At 39.1% G+C, this 26,601-nt stretch overlaps 1 long non-coding RNA gene across 2 annotated transcripts in view; it reads left to right on the forward strand.

The window, feature by feature from the left end:
• The window catches only part of LOC148124786 (uncharacterized), a 92,839-nt gene that overhangs the window by 20,699 nt on the left and 45,539 nt on the right, over positions 1-26,601 (forward strand). Inside the window, exons 2-3 of one of the 2 annotated variants that reach the window (XR_015745017.1) lie at positions 14,913-15,011; positions 22,359-22,470. This is a non-coding gene — a long non-coding RNA (uncharacterized LOC148124786). Of the gene's footprint in view, positions 1-14,912; positions 15,012-22,358; positions 22,471-26,601 lie in introns of those variants that run through there. The other variant, XR_015745016.1, reaches the window with a different exon arrangement.

Consider the following 26,601-nt stretch of genomic DNA (forward strand, 5'->3'; position numbering starts at 1 on the left):
AGAGACACACACATACAGAGTTCATGGCCAATAACCACACTATTTAGAAACAGCGGGTACACAGAACAAGCTGCAGAGGCTTTGGAGAGGAAAAGAAAGCAAGATAAACAAGTAAACCAGTTAATGCAATTCCTGATATAGGTGGGAAGTTAAGAGAAACAGGTGTAATATCATTTTGCTGTGGGGTTGAGAAAATATTTCTGATTCAGAAGTGGTATTCAGCAGGTTCTGACCAGTTCTGGAGAACCAGTCGTGGAAATTTTGAGTAGTTCGGAGAACCAGCAGCAGAAATTTTAAGTAGTTCGGAATACCAGCTCTGACTGGCCCCGCCAACCCCATCTATTCTCTGCCTTCCATTGAGTCCCAGCTGATTGGCTGAGTCTCCTTTTGTTGCCCTGAACAGGAGAACAGAACTGGAAAGCAGGTTAGTGGGGTGGGGAGGGAATGGGAATTTTGCAGTATCGTTCCCCTGCCACACCCACCCAGCCATGCCCACAGAACTGGTAGTAAAAAATTTTTGAATCCCACCACTGTTCTGATTCTGCTTTATTTATATATGGATGAGAAAAGATGTAAAAGGTTGGTAGCAGCTGTAAGCACTAGGGCAATGCCAGCTTTGCAAATTTTGTAAAAACTTGTTGAAAACTGCTGCAACCAGAGGCGGTATTCAGCGGTAGCGAAAATTTTGAGTAGTTTGGAGAACCGGCAAATATCACTCTGACTCCTGGCACTGATCATGTTACTGAGTTTGTGTAATGAAACATCTGCAAGAAAACAACTGAGCTCAGAAATGGAGATGCGTTTGAATATATCAGATTTCTCAGAAACTAGCTGTTGGTGCCTTCCCACCCCTTTCTTATTTATTGTAGTTATGTATCCTGCTGGGAAGAAAAACACTATATTTTATTAATACCAAGTATTTCTTCCATTGCCAGAGGTATTTGCTGCCCTAATCCCCCCCAGATCATTTTGCAAAGTTTCGGATTGCATGCAGTTTTCCTGATTGGCAGAAAAATTTCTATCACGCCAAAGAATCCCCTGACAAAGAGAAGGATAAGGCAGTCATTCGCCGGGCATGTTTGTGATTTTTATTCACATCATAGAACTAATGGAACAAAAGAACTACTGGAAACCCAAAGATTTTGTTGCATCCCCGTTGCCAAATAAGGTCAGCATTTCAGTCTAATAACTTTTTTTTAAAAAAAATGGTTCCATAGATTGTTGTTAGTGCTTTACGCAACACCGGATTTGTCGCTTCTACAATAAAATAGTTGCACAGAAGGAAACCAGCTCTAAAACGTGTGCGTATGTGTGTTTGTGTGTGTGTTGCTCTTTCATTTTTCACTTTCTCATCCAAGACTTGGGAAAACAGTCTGTATTTACTGGTAGCAACTGTCGGTTTAGATTCAATTCAATTAGGCTGATTTATAATATTTGGAAGCACCAGAGGAAATGTCTGAATCCAGGTTTTTCACTCAGTGGTGAGGTTGCTTCATTTCAGTGAGAAATACTGGAGATTTAGCATTAACAGATAATGGGATTTAAAAATAGGAATTTGGAAGCACTTTGTTCTAATCCCTTTAGGTGTGAGTTAAAAATTAATCAGGGAGAAACCCGTGCCAAGTTTTCTAATTGCTGGCATGAGAATATTGTTAACAAGCAAGAGAATATAAGACACCTGTATTTCTTTTGGTGTTCTCAGTTCAGCTTGCCCCTTTAAAATGATGCCTCCGATGTGAGAAGAACAACTGGTTACAAAACTCAGCCAACTTCCACTTGTCACAAAATTATTTGAAAACGAGCCCAAGCCATGCCTCTTTCCAACTAAAGAACGCATTCATTTAAGAGGCCTTCAGCAAAACTTAGGGATGTGGTGGTTCAGTGGCTAAGACACTGAGCTTGTTGATCAGAAAGGTTGACAGGTTGGTGGTTTGAATCCCTAGTGCTGCGTAACAGAGTGAGCTCCCATTACTTGTCCCAGCTTCTGCCAACCTAGCAGTTCGAAAGCATGTAAAAATGCAAGTACAAAAATAGGGACCCCTTTGGTGGGAAGGTAACAGGGTTCCATGCACCTTGGGTGTTTGGTCATGCCAGGCACATGACCACGGAGACGTCTTCGGACAACTCTGGCTCTTCGGTTTTGTAACAGAGATGAGCACAGCCCCTAGAGCCGGAAATGACTAGTATGTATGTGCGAGGGGAATCTTTACCTTTACAGCAAAACTCCTCTCCTTTTAAGAACTAGCATTTTATGACTTTGAGTAGATATTCCTGCATTTTGGGTCAGTGGTGGATAACCTGAACTTCCCAATTCTGCTTTCAATGGGCCTTCAGAAAACTCAAATTACTCTTCCATTTCTCTACTTTGAGGTGGGAAAGCACCTCAAAGTGTACCCAAGCCTTAAAGGAAGCATACTTTTTTTTTTCTTTTTAATAGTCTCCAGTAACTCTGATTCCACTCATACATGTGATGATGGTGTCATCCAAATGGTAGTCCTCAGGCCTTTCAAAATCTTTAAGCACAGCCTTTCCCAGGCTCTTGTCCCATTCTCCATGTCATGGCAAAGCTTTGTAGACTACTTGAGCAGAAGGTTGTTTAATTTCTCTCAGTGGGGAATGCAACAGAGAAGATGTAGAGATTAAGCTACATTCTCACATAAACAGTTCCTGAATTCATAAAACGAGGTGTCCCAGGCTTTAAAAATTAAAACAATGTGGGCTGAGAGCAAAGACAGTCTTTCAGTCCCATCTATGCATTGATCTGTTGGCTCATGGTTTTCTCAACATTTCAAGGCCACCTCCTGCTTCCAAAGGAGCCACACTGAGCGGAGAAGTGCATGAAAGAGCCTGACTGGTTAATTTTAGATTCACTTCCGGTTTGGGAAAAAGCACCCAGGATCATAAAATCATAGGGCTGGAAGGGACTGTGAAAGTCTTCTAATCCAGGGATGTCAAACTCATGGCCCGTGAGCCAGTGGTGGGATTCAATTATTTTTTACTAGCGGTTCTGTGGGCGTGGCTTGGTGGTCATGGTGTGGTTGGTGGGCGTGGCTTGGTGGGCATGGCAGGGGAAGGATACTGTAAAATCTCCATTCCCTCCCCACCCCACTAACCTGCTTTCCAGCTCCATTCTCCTGTGAAGGGCAACAAAAGAGGACCCAGCCGATCGGCTGGGACTCAATGGGAGGCAGAGAATAGATGGGGACAGGGCTAGTCAGAAGTGGCATTTGCCGGTTCTCTGAACTACTCAACATTTCTTCTACTGGTTCTCCAGAACTGGTTAGAACCTGCTGAATACCATCTCTGCTGTGGGCCAAATGCATCACAGGCTGGCCATACTCATGCCTGGTTTAGCAAAGGGGGGGGAGGGAGTTGCAATACATCACATGATGATGCCATGACGATACGAGTTGGACACCCCTGTTCTAATCCCACTTCCAAGGCAGAAGTCCTTATAAAACCCCAGACAAATGGTTGTCCAGTTTCTTTTTGGAAACCTCCAGTTTCTAACCACAACTCTAAGAGGCAAGCTGTTCCATTAATTAATTAATCATTCTCACTGTCAAGACATTCCTTCTTATTTCCAGGTGAGATCTGCCCCTGATGAACTTCTACCCGCTGCTTCCTGCTGTTTGCCCTTTTGGTTGCTCAGCTATGAATTTAAGCAGTGCTATATAGTTTGCCCAACTTTTCTCAAATGGAATTTACCTATGTCCTTCAATTCACCTTGAAGAATTATTTGTTTCCAAACCATCACTAAATCCTGGCTATTTTAACATTCTGATCATACATTTGAATGATCCTTCCTTCCTTCCTTCCTTCCTTCCTTCCTTCCTTCCTTCCTTCCTTCTCTTCTCTTCTCTTCTCTTCTCTTCTCTTCTCTTCTCTTCTCTTCTCTTCTCTTCCCTTCCCTTCCCTTCCCTTCCCTTCTCTTCTCTTCTCTTCTCTTCTCTTCTCATCCTAACCTAAATCTTTCTTTATTCATGATAAAGCAGAAGGCTTGAAACAGTGCAAAGAGTTAAAAGCACTCTGACTGACTTACCCGAAGCTACATCTTAACAAGTTTATACAAAATCACAGTCCAATTATACACTGTGTTTGTTATCAACCACAATGAGAAGATAAGAGAAAAGGATAGCCCGGAGGATGAGGGTTGCATATGCTTCCAGGTTGGTGGTAAGAACAATATCGATTACATTTGAATTTTATTTCTAAATTTAAAGGGAAAACTTGGTGTTTTCCTGATCCGCATATGAATTAATAGCGGGCTTCTGGCGGGTTAGGCTTCGCTTAAGCCATTTTCTTCTTTTCTTTAAATTAGCCACAGTGCTGTTCAATAGGCTGATACAATAAACACTCTCAAACTTCTGTTGCAATCAACTTAGTCTTTTTTTCTTTTTTGCTTGTTTGTTTATATGTGAGGGACAAATAGGAGTTAGGGGAAAACATAATATCTAGCAGTAATGATGGGCAAATTATAGCTCATACGAGCAATTATCTCTTTCCAAGAAACGACTGGAACTCCTTCGAGTTCTTGGTGATTTATCCTGTAGATCAAGGGTATCAAACTGGATTTCTTTGAGGGCTGCATCAGCATTGTAGTTCTCTACAGGCTGGCTTTGGGGTGGTGGGGGGTGGTGGAGATGGGACAGATGTCTCCTGCAGCACTCCGCTGGCCAAAATGGGAATGGGGGCATGCATGCCCCCCCCCTGCACCCTGTTTTGGCTGCTAGAGGCCCCATGGGCCGGTCCTTTGCTATTTCCAGGCCACCCTGCAGGCCAGATTTAAGCACCCGATAGGCCAGATGTGGCCACAGGCCTTGAGTTTCACACCCCTGCTGTAGATTTTAAGTGAGTTTCTTCATGCTAGCTCAAACCATCTGTCCTATTGCTGTTTATTCTTCATGTGGGCCTATCAATCAGAATTCTAACCACCTCAGTGAAGGATGGTTTCAAAAGCTTCTCCATGTTTAATAAAACACAAAAAATCCACCATGGAAATTATCGAAGTATGGTTCACAACACGGAGGGCATGGAATCATCTTATTTATTAATTAATTTAGATCTTTTCTTTTTTGATCGGCCTTTATTATTTTCATAAATAAGGTGGCAAAAATGTGTAAAAGCTCCTTCTTCCTTCTATTTTACTCACAACAACAACCTAACAATAATGGTTTGGGCTGAGAGAGAGGGAATGGCCCAAAGTCACCAGGTTGGCTTCCATGCTTAAAGCGGGACTAGAACTCACAGTCTCCTGGTGATTGACTCAACGCCACCCAGCTGGCATTCCTGCCTAAGGTGGGATTAAAACTCACAGTCTGCTGGTTTTCAGGCCAGATTCTTAATCACCACATCAAACTGTCTTTTTTATGCTTTCAGCAAACCTTAACTTTCAGAATCGGTATATGCCTATAAATTAAAGAAAAATCAGAATAACAGCTGGAAAAGTTCTTACCTGTACATGAGTTTCCTAGAATCTGGAAACTCTGGAAACAGGATGCTGTGATAAATAGATTTTGGGGTTCTGTCAGTTGGGTTGTTTTACCTACAATTTCCTTGGCCACTAGGCATAGTTTTTTTTTACAACTGATTGGTTTAATCTGTGCAGCAAAGACAGCTCTGGGTCCATAAAACTTGTGTTCTATACGTATGGGGAGGCCAGAAGAAGAAGGGGAAACTTCTAATATTCTCCCTTTCTGCTTCACTTGTCCCATTTGCTTCCCACACTGTTCTGAAGAACCAGCTCAGTCATGCTATCTTGAAGACACAATTACACTCTAAAGACCAGTCCTGTTTTTCCTACCTTTGGCTTCATTTAGTACAACTTCCACAGGAACTAAAATTAATAAAAAATCAGGCAAATAATCCTATAAAGTGTTTTTCAAAACAACTCATCAAAATATCACGCGCACAGAGAGAGAGAGAGAGAGAGAGAGAGAGAGAGAGAGAGAGAGAGAGAGGGCTGAATAGACTTCAATTTCATACTATTGAGTCATCCCTCTTTATGTTGAATGTCTACTCTCCCATCTAAATGTGCTCCTCTTTGCAAGAACAATGGATCAAAAAATGCACAGTACTTCATCTTTCCTCCTCTTCCTCCTCCTCCTCCTCCTCCTCCTCCTCTCTCCTCCCTCCTCCCTCTTCGTTCCCACCACCCCTAAGCTGAAAGTATTGAAGATTGAAGAAAACTGATTAGCTTCTTTGTTGTACTGGAAGAACCAGTTTGGTGTCGCAATTAAGGTGCTGGCCTAGAAAATAGGAGATGGTGAGTTCTAGTCTTGCCTGAGGTAGGAAAGCTGGCTGGGTGACTTTGGGTCAATCACCAGGAGACTGGGACTTCTAGTCCTGCCTTGGTCATGGAAACTGGTGGGATGACTTTGGGCCAGTCTCTCCCCTCTCCTCTCTCTCTCTCTCTCAGTCCAAGCCACTTCACAGACTTGTTGTGAGGACAATAGGAGGAGTAAGAGGTATTATTTATGCCTGCTGCCTTGTGTTACTTAAGAAGAATAAAGGCAGAACAAAAATCTAATAAACAAACAAACAATGAATAAATAAAATAGGAATCCTACTCAATTTAATTCCATGCTGCTTCTTGATTCGTGGTGTTTATTTTATTTTGTACTGCTTCCTTCCTTCTATTCTCCACAGATTCTTCATCATTAGGATTTGCAGCAGTATCTATCTACTTGAAGATCTCTTTTCCGTAGCACAGTTTCCTCTCCTGGGCAATTATTGACTCTTCTCTTCTCTTCTCTTCTCTTCTCTTCTCTTCTCTTCTCTTCTCTTCTCTTCTCTTCTCTTCTCTTCTCTTCTCTTCTCTTCTCTTCTCTTCCCTTCCCTTCCCTTCCCTTCCCTTCCCTTCCCTTCCATTATTTCTCCTCTCCTCTCCTCTCCTCTCCTCTCCTCTCCACTCCTCTCCTCTCTTCTCTCCTCTCCTCTCCCCTTCCCTCCCCTACCCTCTCCTCTCTTCCCTCTCCTCTCCTCTCCTCTCCTCTCCCTCTCCTCTCCTCTCCTCTCCTCTCTTCTCTTCTCTTCTCTCCTCTTCCCTTCCCTTCCCTTCCCTTCCATTATTTCTCCTCTCCTCTTCTCTCCTCTCCTCTCCACTCCTCTCCTCTCTTCTCTCCTCTCCTCTCCCCTTCCCTACCCTTCCCTTCCATTATTTCTCCTCTCCTCTCCTCTCCTCTCCTCTCTTCTCTCCTCTCCTCTTCCCTACCCTACCCTCTCTCTCTCTTCCCTCTCCTCTCCTCTCCTCTCCTCTCCTCTCCTCTCCTCTCCCTCTCCCTCTCCCTCTCCCTCTCCTCTCCCTCTCCCTCTCCTCTCCTCTCTCCTTCCCTTCCCTCTCCTCTCCTCTCTCCTTCCCTTCCCTTCCCTTCCCTCTCCTCTCCTCTCCTCTCCATAATAAATGTTGCTCAGGCAACAGATTATGTTCTTAGCTATTATAATGATGTCACTACATTGCTTGGGGGGGAGGGGTGGGGAGTTGATGGGCACATTTTCTGTTGTGCCATATCCCACTGATAAGCAAAGAAAAGAGATCAAAAGAGGGAAAACAGGATTAAATGGGCTGCTTGTTTTTTTAAAAAACAACAGCTTCAAGATGCAGTCTTTGCTTTCAAAATGCCAGTGTTCTGCTTCTTTAACAAACTTGCATTTTGAATAGACAACAACATGACTTAACATGCTTAACGAGGTTCTCGATTTATGCTACAGACTCAAACAAATTTAGATAATTTTTGTTCCCGTTTTTTCCCCCCTTTGGAAATATGTAGCAAATGTCCACTTACCCTTTCTGAGTAGGATCTTGTACAAGTAGCCCTCAACATACAACAGTTCACTTAATGACTGCTCAAAGTTACAAAGGCACTGAAAAATATGACTTATGGCCATTTTTCAGCCTTACAATCATTGCTGCGTCTCCAGGGTCATGTGATCAAAATTCAGACACTTGGCATCTGTTTCATATTTAAGACGCTGTGTCCTGGGGTCACGTGATCCCCTTCTGTGACCTTCTGGGAATCAAAATCAACAGGGAAACCAGATTCATTTAACAGCTGGGTTACTAACTGATCAACTGCAAGGGATTTACTTAACGGGGACAAGGAAGATTGTAAAATGGGACAAAACTTGCTTAACAAATGTCTCACTTAGCAGCAGAAATGATGGGCTCCGTTGCGGTTGAGGACTATCTATATCAGAGGATTTTGTATCACCTGAAAAAAAGAACACTAAATACTAAGTAAAGCTTAATACTTTAGTCCTGACTTGTTGCTTTCTTTTCCAAGGCAGTAATTGTCTTGAATCAAACAGTGCATTTGTGATTTAGTCCTATGTATACAGCGGCATTTTAAAACTATTTAACTTACTAAATGTTTTAGATTAGGTTTTAGATTAGATTTTTAAATATTATTATTATTTTTATTATTTTAATTTTTAAATACTCCGTAGTGTGATTGTGATGTGGTGTTTGGGGCACTGTGCTGGAGTAACTTTCAAATTTCATGGTGTTTGTGGAATGCAATGACAATAAAGGTATTCATTATTCATTATTAAACTTCAGAGTTCTTTTAAACAGTCTTCATCTATATGCCGCTTTGAAAATTGCCCAGTTTTTCAGGTCTTGTTATTTCCTTGTTTGTTAATTTGTCTTATCTACCAAGGACCTGATATGTTTTTATATTAAATCCAATGTAAGATTTGAGTGAAGAGCTCTTTTTGACATACTCCACAGTGTGTGTGGGGATCAATTCCTCTTATATAGTCACATCAAATTCCCCCTATGCTCTTTCTTTCCTTCTGTGCTAGGTAATAAATTGTAAGGAAGAGAGAGCAAGGCATCTGTATCCATCCTATACTTTCATAATGGATGGATGGGTGGTTGATTGGATGGTTGGATGAGTTAATCAATGAATTACGATAAATGAATGAATGAATTGCATTGAATTATTGTGTTGCAACCTCCATCCCTTTCCTACATGAATATCTAGAAAGAAAGGGGCCAAGCTGTCATCTCAAGAATACAATAATGTTGGTTTCATCCACCCTCTATCCCATTGTCTTCTCTTCCTTGCAGATGCTTCTGGATGAGGGTGCAGTAAACTGGAATCCTTTTGCTATAATACTATGGTTCTATCTAGGGTAAATAATTGTACAGGACATTCAATCATTTTATCTCCATATCCATAAGGTGTCATTACATGCTCCTATCCCATATATTAACTTGTTTAAATTCTGCTAAGCTATTGCCCAATTTGGAACAGTCTACTGTAGAACATGAAGGGATGTGGTGGCTCAGTGGCCAAGACGCTGAGCTTGTTGATCAGAAAGGTTGGCAGTTCGAATCCCTAGTGCTGAATAATGGAGTGAGCTCCTGTTACTTGTCCCAGCTTCTGCCAACCTTGCAGTTCGAAAGCACATAAAAATGCAAGTAGAAAAATAGGGATCCCTTTGGTGGGAAGGGAACAGTGTTCTGCGCAACTTTGGCATTTAGTCATGCCAGCCACATAACCACGGAGATGTCTTCAGACACCGCTGGCTCTTCGGCTTTGTAACAGAGGTAAGCACCACCCGCTAGAGCCGGAAACGACTAGTACCTATGTGTGAGGGGAACCTTTACCTTTACCTTACTGTAGGAAATCTTGTCTTATCTTATCCTTAAACATGCCTACTTTTTTAAGGAGCATCTTTGGGTCTACTTGTTTTGGGTGACCTCAAAAAGATGGTGATATACTTTTCTCTGGATCCCTTATTATACTTTTAGTATTCTGAGCTGAATATCCTTTAGAAGGCCAAACACAACAGTTAGCATTTCTGTTCCACCAGGCATCATGGTAGGTGTTGAGGGAATTATTTGCTTAGCAGAGTGATGGCATTTGGGGAAAAAAAACTGTTCTTGTGTCTAGTTGTTCTGGTGTGCAGTGCTCTATAGCGTCATTTGAAGAAAGGAGCTGAAACAGTTTATGTCCGAGATGTGAGGGGTCTGTAAATATTTTCACAGCCCAGAGAAGAACCATACCCTGCTAAAATTCTGTTTTATGAGTGGTTGTATTGCCCATCCTAACACTTCTTCCAACCGATCCTCTGTTTATGATCTTCCAAAAAAGTTTCCGACCAGTCTTTTTCTAATTACTGTTGCCCAGGTATATTTAAAAAAAGAAGAAGAAGAAGAAGAAGCCTAACAAAAACAGATTATGCTGTACAACTGTTTTAAATTCAACTCTTATCTGAGCAGTAAAAGAGCAATTGCTGCTCAGGGCCCCCCAGTATTCACCGAACAGCATTTTAATAGCTTTCCATTTGGAAACTCAAGGTGGTGCTTAAGGGCCCATGTGTTCATTAGACATACCTGAATGTGCATCTTCAGGATGTGCTATTAAAATGCCAATGCCAGGAAAACAACAAGATATACTTTGTGGTTCCCTTTAAAAAAAAAAAAGTGAATGTAGATCAGAATGATTGCCTTCCATTCTGTTTCTGAAGCAGGATTCTGATCTCCAAGAAGATCAGTATGGTATACAGGGCTGTCTGTGGAGATTCTCAGTCATCCAAGGTCATGTCGTCCCAAAGGTGCTTTATCAGGACTTTCTTAGTTTTCTTTGAAGATGTCTCGCTTCTCATCCAAGAAGCTTCTTCAGTTCTGACTGGATGTTGGGGAACGGAAGGATTTATACTCCTTGCCAACAGCTGGTCATTTGCATCCTTTTAGAGGGTAGTTGAGGCCACCTGGAGGTTTATCTGTGTCCTCAGGGTCACCTGAGTGGTGCAAATGGGTGTGGAGCCTTCTTGGAACTGTTGAAATGACTGTTGTAGATTGGAGATAGATGATGGTTTTTCCCCCCTTAATTTTATTTTATTTTTTATACATCTTTTCAAGTGAGCAATGTGATTCCAGGTTACAACATACATACATAGTCATAGTTACATTTCCAGCTTTCTTATCTAGTTTTCTATCAAATCATTATCTATTCCATTTTTCTTTTAATAAATTTTTGCTTCATATAAAAAGGTGATGAATGAAAATTAAACATAATTCCATAGGTAAAACTTGGCTAAAGGGAAACAAAGAGGAAATATGAAATGGTTATATGAATATCTTTGGAATAAATGTAAGATTCATTGTAGATTGGGGGAAAATACTTTGTGGATCCTGAATGGGGAGAAAAAGAAACACAAATTTATAAAATAGTAAGCAGGGAATTATTGTTGTTAATTGGAAGATATTAATTAAGAATGACTACATTGATATTAGTTCTATTTTATTTTTGTTTTTTGTTTCGTATACATCAGCTTTGAGAAAGTAAAAAAAAAAGAATATATGTAAAACAAAATAGGTAGAAATTAAAAAAAAGGGATAAATAGTGGAAAATATGTTTTAGGGTGAAAATGTTTTTGTTACTGGATTAATGAATGAAACAATATGAAGCAGAGATAGATGATGTTGCATTACTAGCACATCCTTGGATTTATTCATGGAGGAAGATGTCCTGGCTCAGAGATATTGAACATCTGAAAATTAATTAGTTTTTGGACGGTGTCTTGATTTGAACCTAGATTTTCTCACTTGTTGGACTGGCAGTATGCTTCATAACTTCAGACTAATTTATGTACTGATTTTCACAAGAAGAAGGGCTCCTGCCTGAAGTAACAAGATATAAATCCCAATGGTGTTTTTTTTTTCAAGAGGCAACTGGACTTTCTTTGAAGACGTTTCACTTCTCTTCCAAGGAGTGTCTTCCATTCTTTTTGCATTCTGATTCCTTGCACATTGGGTCATTAGCATTCTTTCAGAGAGTTGTTGAGGCCACTTGGAGGATTATCCGTATATTAGTGCATGAATATCAACTATGTTGTATCCTCTCAATACCTGGATGAATTATTGCTCTCCCTAGTAATCAAGAATAATGAGGGAGACATACGGATGACTCACAGATACAAATATATTATGGGGTATTTCTTAGAATCATGTAATGTATGAGTTGGAAGGTATCTTAGAAATTGTATGGTCCAATCCTCTCTCCAACACAGGATTAAAATACTACAACATTCCAGACAAATGGCCAGCCAGCTTGTGTTTAAACACTTATAACAAAAGAAGAGCTGTGGGGTCTCTAACCTTGGTTGTTTCTTGCAGACATTAAATTACCCAACTGTGTAACATTATCAGTGAGTCTTTCACCTCTTGAGTTAATCAGCTCTTGTCTTTTAAAATATTTCCTGATGTTCATCCAAAATAGATACGCACTTGAAATCCTTTGTTCTTTGTCTGTCTCTTGGAACAGCTTTGAATAATTCTTCTCCATCATTTACGTGGGAGACCTTCAGATACCTAAAGACAGCTAGTTGCCTTTGTGCAATCTTCTCCAGATATATTCAATATATCCAAACTTTTTTCATTTTCTTCTCTGCCCTCTTATCATCTTCATTATTCTCTGAATACACACCAATGTGTCAACATCCTTCTTAAAACATGGTGCCCAGTGATAGGTGTGATATAGTAGCCCTTAGCAATAGCACTTAGCCTTATATACTCCAACCTGATAAGGATGGAAGGTTGAGTCAAGCTTGAGCCAGTGAGAATTGAACTGTTGGCAGTCAGCAGAATTATCCAGCAGTTTGATTTTTACCGGCTCAATGTTGGCGCAATTCTCTAGGAGCAGCAGACCAATGCAGAATGAAGATGAACTCTGGATAAAAAGATACAATTGAAATATGTTTTAAATTTTACTGGATGATATGAATGTTTTTCTTGAAGTCCTAAACAGAAATGACATTTCTTTCAAGAGATTTTTCTTGATCTTCCTTTTTAGAACTGTTCACAAATGAAAGATCATTACTTGATCCTATAAACCTTGAGCTTCAATCATGAATCAGTCCATCTGAAAAACTACTGTTGAATCAGATGCATAGTTTGTTTTCATATTTAACTTGAATTAATTCACATTAATTTTTAGATTTTATAGTCTGTCTTTGAATCTGTGCATCTTTTAATATGAATGTAACTTTCCATACTATGCTACACCTGTATTCCAGCAGCCTCAAGGTCTAGTCAAGAGGATTTCTTTGCAAAACAAAGTGGTAAGTGCAGATTTTACATTAAATAAGAAAGAAGTCTTGAGGTTAGTAGCTTAGGCTGGAGACAAAAGGCAGGGCAATCTACAGATAGAGACACAACCTTTGTCTATGTTGAAGGAACACAGTTCCTGCTTATTATAAAATGTCAAGGAAATTGCTTCATGCTGCTTAGTCTCTTCTGCTACATCACCATTTCACATTAGTAATAATATATTCTAGAATTTGATATTTGTTAGCATGATACTCTCAGGTGTAACCAGGGTCAAGAAGTTGTTTTAGTCAATTGTATGCCCTGAGCATCATAGACAAGGCAATTGGCACTGTTTTGGAATACAAAATAGAGAAACTGTGTTGGTAAACCCAATTTATAGTTTCCAAAGAAGAAAGCATTGCAAAATTGTAAGTAATTTCTGATAAAGCCTCAACAGCAAGATGTCTATGGTCCAGGAAAAGGTCTTTGGCATACTAAGTGTTGCTCATAATGCAATTATGTGGAATGCATTATACAAAATAGGAAAAGCTTACCAAAGAATTTAGGAGAAAGAAGAGTCATTTTAAAAAATGTTTATCATGAACAGATGGCAGGACTCCTGTGTTCCAACAGCCACTCAGTTAACCTTGATACTCATTAAATGTTAGGTCATAGGATTGAATCCAGCAGGGTCATGATGTTGTTATAGGGAGAAATGTATCAAAAGTTGAATATCGTTTGCATTATTTCTCTAATCTTGGTTTATGTAATTGCCTTTACAAAGTATCAGAGACCAAAACAAATGGAAGAAAAATGGAAATATCCAAAATGTTAGCTGGTCCCATGGATAGTACCTAACCATCCCACCTTTTTATGACTTATTCTAGATCACACTTTTGCACAGATTCCTCCATCCTTCTTCTGAATTTAGAAATTGAGATTGATTTCATTCTTAACTGTAAGCATCCAACTGTAAGCATCTGGAGATACGATCTTAGGATCATCTTGACCTCCATGTGTTAATGGGCGGGGGGGTGGATCTGAAGAGAAGCCACTGAATGTGTTACACTCCTCCATGAGCTCAAAACCACACAGTAGGGATTGTAACAGAGGAATTAACTGGACCACAATGAACAGTAGAAGTTAAATGTGTAAAGGAATAGATGGCATGACCGATTCTAGTGTTGTGAAGACTCAACAATTTGGAGTTCTGAAGGTTTTCCTAAGGCAAAAGTTGCAATGGTATGTGGGAATAACTTTGGGGATGGATGAGAAGAGATGCTGCCTAGGGAATGATCAGATAAGAGAGGAGGATGTAGCTCACAGCTGCATTATGGGCAGAGAAAGAAACTCAGAAAGGAACCTCTGCTGATACAGTTCTACAGATGAATTATTGATTCTGTCATCTGCACCTCTGTAACTGTCTGGTTTGGCTCTGCAACCCAACAAGACAGACACCGATTTTAGAGGGTAATTAGGACTGCAAACAAACAAACAAACAATTACTACCAACTTGCCTTCCACTGAGGACCTGTATACCACACGACTCAAAAAGAGGGCTGTGAAAATATTGACAGACCCCTCACTGTTTCAACTCCTACCCTCAAAATGATGCTATGATTTGATTGCTTATTGTACCCTGTGACTATTATTAAGTGTTGTACCTTATGATTCTTGACTCTTGATGAATGTATCTTTTCTTTTATGTACACTGAGAGTATCTGCACCAAGACAAATTCCTTGTGTGTTCAATCACACTTGGCCAATAAAGAATTCTATTCTATTCTATTCTGTTCTATTCTGTTCTATTCTATTCTATTCTATTCTATTCTATTCTATTCTATTCTATTCTATTCTATTCTATTCTATGAAGAGTGTTAGGCTGTTAAAGAAACAGCAAGAGAGGTGCACTTTCATACTTGCAAGACGGATGTCATCCTTCCCAAGTAGACCAGATCGGAAACACAAATAGGTGAGTTCATTCTATTTTATTGTAAGGCTACATACATAGAATCTGGCCATATTAAGTTTTATAATGAGGCTGACCCAGAGAGATAACAATAGATTGTTATCAGACTTATGCACCACTTCACAGTGTTCTACAGCCCTCCCTAAGCAGTTCACAGAGTCAGCATTTTGCCCCCAACAATCTGGGTCCTCATTTTACCAACCTCGAAAGGCTGAGTTAACCTTGAGCCTGGTGAGGATCGAATTGCCCAATTGCATTCTGACCATTGCACCACTGCATCTCCACCATTATTAAGTGAGAAGTAGAAATAAATGCAAATAGGTAAATCAATAAAAATTAAAAGGAGAAGATCCTTGTGGGGCAGAAGTCCAGAACTCAAACTTCCAAGTAGCATAGACACAATATTTATTTCTGGTTTTGTGAACCTGTACTCTTATGCTGGAATGGAACCCGCCACAAACAGTAAGGTGCCAAGATTTTGTTCTTTAAATGGGACAATTCACAAAAAAATGCATGACTTTGTTGTCCCATCGAAGTTAAAAGGAAAAGCATTGCATAAATGGTTGAATCTCTTCCTAATGGATAGATTTGCAATTCATAAGGCAACCACTTAGCAATTAAAGCCTGAAACAGATTACACTAACTCCATTCAGACACATAGTAGCAGAACTGTAGTAATAACATGCATTAATGGGGTTGTTATGAGAAGATGGAGAATTAGCATTACTGATCTCATTGAAAAAAAAAATAAACAGCGTAAGAGGGGAATACATGGGATAAGACTCTACATCATCAAATACCTTTGGAAGTCTCAGGTATAAATTCATGATGAGTTTGCTAGGGTTTGTTCTGAAGACATTATAAAACAACCTGAAATAGTTGAAACATAGCAAAATTGACTTCAGTCAACAGGAATGGAAGGTAACTGATTCAAAGCTAAATAACCAATTAGGGGTTATGGTGTCTACCTAATTATGTCATGATACTATGCATTTGTTAGAAATTAAGGTGTTTTTTTTTTTACCAAGGATAAAATAAGGGCTCACTTAATAAAGAAGAGAAAACAGTGTCTCATTACACTGGCAGCTTCATTATACATTAACATATTTTACCAAACCAGATAATATGCACATGTTTATTTACAGAAAGAAGTCAGTAAACATTGCACAAGAACATGTTTACATCTTTAAACATATATGCTCACAAAACCTCCACTTCTACTACTGCAGTGCCTCTATCTTGTGATACCAATAGTAGTTAGAGTAAGTTGGGTCAGCTGACTGAGGATCGACTCTTATAAATATTGTAAACAGTTCTGCTTGGGAGTAGACATCTTTACAAGATTTGCAGAAAGTCTCTTTTTTTCAATGGGGGTTTTCTAACAGACAAAACATTTTCATTCTGTATCCAGAGCATGGAACGTCTTGCCTTCGTAAGCTGTGCGTAAGAAGAGATTGGACAGTCATTTTGTCTAGAATATGGTATAAGGACTCCTGCCTTCAGCTATGAGTTGTTGTTGTTGTTATTATGACAGTGTACACAGCAAATGAGATAACTACGCTGGGTTTTGTATCACAAATTACAAGTTGAATACTTTCCAAGCGTTTAGGACTGTGTGATGTATCGGCGGATTATATGAGCAGATCCCAGTAAGGTGGCTTTCTGCAGCTGACTAATGGTGATCTTGTCAGCGCCAATTGTTCTTAAGTGCTTGCCTAGGTCTTTAGGCACAGCACCCAGTGTGTTGAGTGCCACTGGAACTACCTGTACTGGTTTATGGCAGAGTCTCTGCAGTTCGATTCTCAAGTCCTGATATCTGTGATTTTTTCAAGTTGTTTCTCATCGATTCTGCTGTCACCAGGTATGGCGAGGTCCACGACCCACACTTTTTTCTTCTCCGCAATTGTGATATCCAGGGTGTTGTGTTCCAAAACTTTGTCAGTCTGTATTCAGAAGTCCCACAGTAGTTTTGCATGCTCATTTTCGACCACTTTTTCAGGCTTATGATCCCACCTGTTCTTTGCTACAGGCAGATGGTAGTTGTGACACACATTCCAGTGGACCATCTGAGCGACTGTGTTGTTACATTGTTTGTAGTCAGTCTGAGCTCTTGTCTTGCAACAGTATGTGATTAATGGTTTCGTCCACTTATTTGCAGAGTCTGCATTTGGGGGTCATCAGCAGATTTTTCTATTCTGGCTTTGATTACATTCATTCTGATGGCTTGTTCAATAATAATAATAATAATAATAATAATAATAATAATAATAATAATAATAATAATAATAATTGTCAAACATATACAAGATAACAAGTATGCTTAGTTTGAACATAAACATAAACAAAGGAAGTAAACACAGATAAATGGGGACAGTAAGCCAGGGACAGTAGGCACACTGGTATGCTTATGCACGTCCCTTTAAGGACCTCTTAGGAATGGGGTGAGCCCACAGTAGACAGTTTGAGAATGAAGCTGTGAGGGGTTGAGGCTGTAACAATGGAGTCAGGTGGAGAATTCCGGGCATTGACCATTCTGTTGCTGAAGCCATATTTTCTGCAATTGAGTTTGAAGTGGTTTACCTTGAGTTTATATTGATTGTTTGCCCGTGTATTATTGTGGTTGAAGCTGAAGAAGCCATTGACAGGCAAGATGTTGTAGCAGGCAATTTTGTGTACAGGAAGATCCCTTCCAACTCTCTTATTTATAGTTCAAAAGTTGGATTTTAAACCCAACAATTCATATCATCCCCATGCTTTGGGGATGTAGACACTGAATAATGAAAACCCGTCTCTTCAAGACTCTTCATGGCTTCTTATTATGGATTATCATCATCTTTTCCAGCCAGATACAAGAACAACATGTCACTATGATGATTAGAAGGCCATTGATTTGAATATTTCCATTTATTACTATTTCCAAGAATAGATCCAATTAGTAATTACTAATTCCAACAGCATGTATCTATTCTTGTGCATGAGTAGGCTGAATTGTAAAAAAAAAAAAAAGTGCAAATAAGAGAAGATGGTGAGGAGAAGAAACAAGTCCATCTCCAGAATTTCTTTTACTGTTTCATTTTGTTTTGACCACTTGTAATCTCCTTGTCTCAGTGTGGCCTCTTAAGTATGCCCAACTTCTAATCAATGACAAAGTTTGCTATTTCTGCCAGCTGTATGGATTCACTATTATATTTTTTGCTGGTTGACAAAAGCAATATAGTTATACCACATGGGTGTTTCTCTGGGTATTAAGGTTTTGTTCATCATAACAAAAGGACATTTAAAGCCATAGGTAATAAGCATCGTTAATTATTGTCCTGACATTTTGCTTTGTAATAGCTATGCAATTTTGTGAAGCAATGCTGAAATGATTTTTGTTGGCAATCTGATTTTTTCCTGATTTGTATTAATTAAAATGATGTAATAATTGTGAAGACAGATGTATAAATAGCTATGTAGATTTCATTTGTAGTATCCTCATTTCATGCTGAAATTAACCTGTATCATAGTGCTTATATTTCTAACCTGGAACCTATTTGCAACCATCAAAGGGAATAATTGCATAATTATGCAACTTGAGCAATGTAGATGGAATCTTGGATAGGTAGTAGAATTAGTAGAGATTTCCCCCCCATAAAATTATGAAGTTTGAAGTGATGAGGGAATTTGCTATACCTAAGGACCCAGATTACGTGGATCAAAAACTGTTAGCAATTTCTGCTCTAAATAGTATAGGAATATAAGCCTCTAAACTGGCGTGGTGGCTCAGTGGTTAAGACATTGGACTTGTCAGCTGGAAAATTGGCAGCCCAGGTTCGAGTCTCAAGCGCTAAGTGATGGAGTGAATTCCCATCCTCACCCCAGCTCCTGCCAACCTAGCAGTTCGAAAGCATGTGAATATGAGTAGATAAATAGGTACCACTGGTGGAAAGGTAACAGAGCTCCATGAATTTGGGCTGGCTACATGACCGTGAAAATGTCTTCAGACAGCACTGTCTCAATGGCCTTGAAACAGAAATGAGAAAAGAATATCTTTGGAGCAAACAGGTTTGGTGTTAGCTGCTCTTTGGAGCTACTGGTTCTATAGAACCAGGCTGAACCAGTAGAATCCCACCCCTGTTCCTAACTGTAGTAGTATTTCCCATTGTGTCAGGGGAAAAATTAGTTAATTTGGAAGTCTATTAACTTCTTATCTCCAAAAACATCCTAGATAGCCAGGTGAGGACATTCAAGACAGAGATGAGCTATGAATGCTTGGCAGCCATTAATCCCTTGCATTCCACTTTGTGCTAATTTTTAAGCATGAGAATGCACTTAAACTGTATGCAATTTCTCCTCTAATGCATACTTTATATATCACATAGCAAAATTTAGAGATAGGCACAGCTGAAGGGATAATACTTGTATTTTTGTCCACATAATGGGCTCATTTAATTGCAAATTACATTGGTTTGCTTACAAACAGATGGAATGAAGTTCTCAAAACTTCCATTAAGGAGGAAGATTTTATTGTCAAGGACCAATGATGATAGGAGTAACTGTATTTAAATAATATGCCTGGATCCTGTGATCTTAGTGAATTCAGGATGAGGTTTTGTGTGGGTGTGTTTGTATGCGCTTGCTAAACTTTTATCCTTCCTTTGTACTGGACTCCTAATTTATTTTATTTTTCCAGCACATGTTTTAAACGAACAAAATTATGTCTATTCCCAGGAATAAACTGTGGCTAGAAAATTTCATTTAACAATCAGCATTTGCTAATGCTATTTTCCAAATGCAGAAATTGTGCAGGCAGCCTGTCTGACTTGTAATGACAATTTTCAAGATGGATGAAGTCAATTATAATGTCCGTCTAAAATGTATTTGGGGTAAAGGTCTATAGATCCTCTATGAAAGTTTAAAAGCATCGATTGCAACTTAGCATGGCTTCCTCCCTGATTTCTCTTGCATTAATATTTTCTCCTTGCCCAATTCATTTCTGCCACTGCTTTGGCCTACATGGCAGGATAGGAAAATCACAGTTGGCTTGGCCTGCTCTGGGCTTCCCCTATAGATATTCCTCTTTCCAGAAATAAAGAGTAACTTTTAAAAGAAACAAGACTTTATTCCTTGCTAAATAAGATATGGGAATCTTCTTTGAGTACAGCTACTTCCAAAGGAAAGGAAACCAGTCTTTCATGAGATAATACTGGAGATCCCCCACACACACCCAAGAATAACAGAATTACAGATAACAGAGTTTGAAGGGACCTTGAAGATCTTCTTGTCCAACCCCCTGGTTAAGCAGAAAACCCTATACCATTTCAGGCAAATGGTTGTCCAATCTCTTCTTAAAAGCTTCCAGCATTGGAGAACTCATAATTTCTGGATACAAGTAATTCCACTGATTAATTGTTCTAACTCTCAGGAAATTTCTCTTCCTAGCTTGGTTCTAGCTTGGTTGTCTCCTTAATTAGTTTCTATGTATTGCTTCTTATCCTGCCTACAAGGTGCTTTGGAAAATAGATAGACCTCCTCTTCTTTGTGGCAACCCCTCAAATATTGGAGCAATGCTGTCATGTCATCCCTAGCCTTTCTTTTCGTTAAACTAGACCTACCCAATTCCTGCAACTCTTCTTCATATGTTTTTGCCTCCATTCCCCTCGTCAAAATCTACCCTCCTCCTCCCCGACCCCACAAAGAGGACAGCAGTGCTTTCACTTTGAGCAGGATACACAAACAAGTTTTTGAAAGTGGGACCAGGGAATGGACTTGTACCCTCCATTAATGTCAATCAAACTTCCGTGCAACTTTTACTGATAAACATCCAAACCAGTTGCAGATGCTTAAGTGAAGCCTCTGGGAGATACCGAACTCTGTATCAACATAAATAGTTTTCAGTACACATCCTAGATCTAACTGACCCTGCCAATCTTGAAGAAAGCTAAATAAAGTCAGATCAGGTTTGGGTCTTTATTGGGATAATGAGGAAATCCCAGAAGCATAGAATAAAATGGGGAATAAAGAAAGAAACAAATTAAATCTCCCAAAAAAGAATTGGAAAACCATTTCTGCACTTTGGCCAAGAAAATTATTCTGGGACATATCATGGGGAACCTCCTGAATTGAGATCAACTCCAGAAAAAGCCATTTCTTTTTTATGTTGTATATACACACACACACACACACACACACACACACACACACATTCCACATAGATTTTGCTGAAGGCATTTTCATCTTTAAAAAGTCCTACCATCCTGCTGTAAAATGCATTAGGCGGTTATAGATATAAAATCAATATGTCTCATCACACTGGCTGGAGTGTAGGTGTGCATCTAGTTAACATGTCTGGCTCCTTGGTTGGTTCATTATTTCTTCTATGTATACTGTCTCGAAATAAGTAATGGAATAAACTCGTGCCTTCCTGTTATAAAATATAATAGGAACTCCATCCTCATATCAATGAGGCTTCAAAGAAGGGAAACTGGAATAGATGTCAAACAAACCGCTGCCAGAATAAAAGAAGAATTCTAGCACTAAAATAAGAATTGTGGACATAACAGATTACTGAAGAAGAAGGAAAAGGATAAATGGAGTCTGACATGAAGGCTCTTAATTTTTGCTAAATATTATTTCCTCATTCTGTTTCTCCTAATGATGACATCAACTATCCTAAAGGTGCTTTTTCAAGAGGCAATTGGACCTTCTTTGTTTTTCCTTGAAGATGTTTTGCTTGCTATCCAAGAACTGATGAAGCTTCTTGGATGAAAAGCGAAACAAGGAAAAACAAAGGAAGTCCAGTTGCCTCTTGGAAAATCAGTTTTGGGACAACCATGACTTGGATGATTGAGAAACTCCATAGATGATATCAACTGTTCCTTAATTCTATAATTTGACACAATGATGCCTCCAGGATTTGGGTACTCCTTGTGCCATAGGTATATATGACTGCGAATCCTTCCATACATGGGCTGCAGAACTGCAGCCAATCGCAAAATGGCAACATAAACTCAAACTTTTCTGTTTCCGAATTATTTTAACCAAGGCACAGTAGTCCTAAATCAAGATATGGGGATCAAGCCAAGGAGCATAGCCAGAAAACAAAGAAACACATGAAAAGCTATGACAACTCAGTCAAGATATCTGGCTTCATGTACTCTCCTACAAGGTCACTCAAAGTGTGACAGATCCACAGTTAAAGTAAGGAGGCACCTACATTGGACAGCAGTAAAAATAAAATAAGCAATGGATCATTGAACAAATACACTCAGAGTTTTTATTCCAGGCACAAATAACCAGGCTCAAATTATTCTACTTTTTGACTTGTATGAAAACCTAACTTTCTGTAAAACTTTCTTTTATCTGGAAAAGATAAAAGGAAAAAGAAGACAATCAGTGGCTAAACGGATGTGTTGAATTACAGTGGCAAGGGAATGTACCATTGGGAGACCTGAAATCTCAACCGTCCTGGAGAAAATTGGTCTTTATGAAGTCTAAAGTTTGACGCTGACTTAACAGCACAGCAACATAATCAATTCAAGAGACTGCAGAAACAGAATGAGCAGTGTTTTATTTTTGCCATAAATAAAACTAAGGTCTATCATTATTCAGTTATGCACAAGAATTCGTTGCCATGTTGTATTGATTATTTATATAATTCCCGAGAGAGTAGTTTTTTTTTTTTTTCTGCTTAGATGTTAGGTTTCATGTTAGAACCCCAGATGTTTCCTGCTGATTTTTCCTTTGTTTTTATTATTCTGTAATCAGTCATAGATTTTCTCCTGATTGATTTCAGACTTGCAAGAAATGTTAGTGGTAATCTTAAACACAAAACATTTCCCCTGGGAACTGTATTTTAATTCTAAATAATGTTAGATATTAGAGAGTAAAGAACTAAAGTATTGAGAACGTGTGGTCTGTTGTTCATGGAAAACACACTTTTCCCCCTTCTTTTAATGGTGCAACTCTTCTACAAAGCTATGAAATATTCACACATTTAAAAGTTTGAAAAACTTCAAAAGCAAAATCCATCTACTTCTAAAAAGGGCATATCTGTACCAGTATCATAAACATATGCACATACAAAATTAAATATTTTGTTTTATCTTTCTTGCTGTGGAAATAATATGTATTTCTGTTTGCACTTAATAATCTTTATAAACTATCATCATTTATATTAACAAAATTCACTGTAGTCTTTCAGATTATTTAACCTTAAAGAGAAAAATACTTTTTGTCCATCCATTTTAAAACACTAATTTTTTTTTAAAAAAAATCCAAAATCATTTGCAAAATCAAAACTTTCTAATACATCTTTTTAAAAAACTTCTTTTTAACATGCATACTTTAAAGTTCACTTTCAGACCAATGAAATTCCAACTAACTCCAATTAACTCATTAAATTTAGATTACTCCCTCCAAGTTACCCTCATAGAATATATAACTTTTGTTCTTGTATTCATCCTTTTTAAAACTCAAACTTTCTTGAAGCTAATAAATCTTTTTCTTTAACTTTCTCTTAGAATGAATAGAATAGAATACTTTATTGGCCAAGTGTGGTTAGACACACACGGAATTTGTCTTGGTGTAAATACTCTCAGTATACATTAAAAAAAAGATACATTTATCAAGAGTCAAGAATCACAAGGTACAACACTTAATGATAGTCATATGGTATAATAAGCAACCAAATCATACTAGGAAACAGTCAATATAAATCGTAAGTATACAAGCGACAAAGTTACAGTCATACAGTCACAAGTGGGAGGGGATGGGTGATAAGGAGTGATGAGAAGGTTAATAGTAATAGTAGTGCAGACTTTTAGATACTTTCACATTTTTTGACTTGGATATCACTTCTCGATTCTGTGCTTGTGATGAAAAAATATTGAAACTTTGACTTTGGTTTTGCCGATTAGATAGAGTCATTACAGAAATGGCTAGTCATATACTAATGTGTAAAAAGTAAAAAAGTTGTGGCTGTAATGTTGTTATTTGTACTGTGGTAAAAAATGTGAAAAGTCAATGCTTTTATTTTATTTTTTCCCTTGTACCTCCTATTTTCTTTCCTCCCGTCTTTTTCCTTCCCTTAATGGGCTGTTTTTTAATTTTTCTGTATACTTTACGCATCGATAAAACAATGAAAGTCATGAGATGTGGGGGGAGGCGAGTTTTTTTTTTAAAAAAGCAAAAACAAAATTAAAGATCCATAATTGCTTTGCCAATGCAGAATTAAATGGCAAACATCTTCATCTATTCCTTCAGACCCAGCACATTCTATCTATTTCAGCTTGTCAGGCTGGGAGTCTCTCTTTTCAGTTTTTATCAGCCCGAAGTCACTCTCCCAGCAGGAGAAAAGAAAAGGTCTTTCCTAAATGCAATTAACCTTACGGAATGTATTATTTCAAAAAACGACTGCAGTCTGACAACTCTGAATTAAACCGCCGAAAGCTGATACATCATAGAATTAATTAGGCAAGTTAATCGGGAGGGAGAGGGAAAACCCTCCCCTGCCTTTTACGGGGGTGGACACATACCCGGATCTCACTCCTTTTTGTCATGCTGAGTGAGCACCTTTCTGGGAAAGCTCTCTGGTTGGAACTTAGGTGTGTTCTTGGAGTCTGCCGGCTTTCCTAAAGTACAGGTAAGAAGGCCCACCCAGACATTTGTAGGACCACCTTGAGCCAAACAAAAAACACCAGGCAGAAGGAATTACTAATGGTGACTTGGTCAATGCCAATGATGTTGGGTGCTCCAGGCGCTTTGGGATTTGTTCCAGAAACCGTTTTACCAGTAGATGTTAGGGACTGAAACCGAGTCCTTCTTGTGCAAAATATATATTTCACCATTCAGCAAGGTCACTCTGTCTCTCTGTCTCTCTCTGTCTCAGTCTCTTGGTCTCTCTCTCTCTCTCTCTCTCTCTTTCTGTATCTCTCTCTCTCTCTCTCTTTCACCCTCTCTTACTATATATGTAGCTATATTGTGCAATAATTTGCCACAGATTTCAATGATAGTAAAGTGATATACTTTGTCAAAATAAACAATAATATTTGGAATGAATGAATGAATGAATGCACGTTTTCCAGTTTCCCTCCATTTAAAAATTGCTAAGAAGCAAACAAGCAAAATAGAAAAAAATAGATAAAATAATAGATATAACCCCACTCTCTCACTAGGGATTGAATATAGATTATTTCTCGCATTCTCAACCAGAAAACCTCAACCACATTTTTCTAATGAAAGCTTGAAGGACGTTGCTCCCCAAAAACTGGTGCAATGTTGGATTGCTTTTTTCAAGGGAAAAAAGAAAAAAACAAGATTGCAGTTTGTAAGTTTTATGCAGAGAGAAAGAAATGAAGAACAATTTAGGGCAGCCGATCTCCTGCAGGCCCAGCAAAATACTGGATGACCTTGAATAATAATAAAAAAAAATTGTCCATGTAAGGTGCTGTTAGTTATGATTACAGTATAAGTGTGAATGGCACCTGTAACCTATAATTCATGCAGAAGGACGAGGCAGGACTTTTGAGAGACTCAACTGAACTGGTGTGAACATTCAAAGTAGGGAGTCATTTTTCTTCCAGCCCAGCACAGTGGCATGTAGAAAGGGGCTGTAAATAATAATTCCAAAGTGCTATTATCTAGCAAGAGTCTAATTATGGGCTTTGCACAAAGGGAGGAAGTGAAGATAAAAAGAGAGAGAGAGACTGTTTTGTTGACAATACCTGCCTTCCAAAGTCAACCAGGTTCCAATGTGACCTTTCCATACAAGGGATGTGTAAAGTCTACTATACTTGGTGTTCGTCCATTGTGTTTGAAGAGGACCTTGATATCTAACAGATTTGGGGCTGTCCACAGTGTGACTGCAGGTGGCTGGTAAGGCCTATAGGGGCATGGAATGTTCTGCCACATGTTGGGCACCACTGTTGCAGCATTTGCAGCTTTGGCTTTGTGGAGTGCTCACTTCTATTGTGCTATGGTTATCCTGTCTTCAAACATCTGGCAGGCTTGGTGGATCAACATATGCCATGTCGATCAATCTTGTGCCAGGGTTTCCCAGGGGGTGGGGTCGACATCCAGGGATTTGAGAGAGGCTTTCAGCGCATCTTTGTATTTGCTTCCTTTGTCCCCCATGCAATCGCTTTACTTGAGACAGCTCACCATAGAGGAGCTGTTTAGGGATGCAATGGTCTGGCATCCTTGCAACATGGCCTCACCAGTGTGTCTGGTCTTTCATCAGCAGGGTGTGAACTGATGGCAGGCCTGCTCTGGAGAGGACTTCTGTGTCTGGCAACTTGTCCTGCCACTGGATCCTCAGAAGTCTGCAGAGGCAGGTCGTATGGAAATGGTTCAATTGCCTAGCACAAGGGTCTTCAAACTTGGCAAGTTTAAGACTTGTGGACTTCAACTCACAGAATCCCTGAGCTAACATGACTGGGGGAGGAATTCTGGGAGTTGAAGTCCACAAGTATTAAAGCTGTCAAGTTTGAAGACCCCTGGCCTAGCATCTACAATACTACAAATGTATTTGGAGAGAGATCCGCGTCTGTAATATCTCTGTAACATCTACAAAACTGGCCATCAACAGACACTTAGACATAAACAACAGCTGAAT

This window comes from Pseudonaja textilis, chromosome 12 (assembly GCF_049901715.1).
Source record: "Pseudonaja textilis isolate UNSWEBS1 chromosome 12, rPseTex1.2, whole genome shotgun sequence".
Taxonomy (NCBI): domain Eukaryota; kingdom Metazoa; phylum Chordata; class Lepidosauria; order Squamata; family Elapidae; genus Pseudonaja; species Pseudonaja textilis.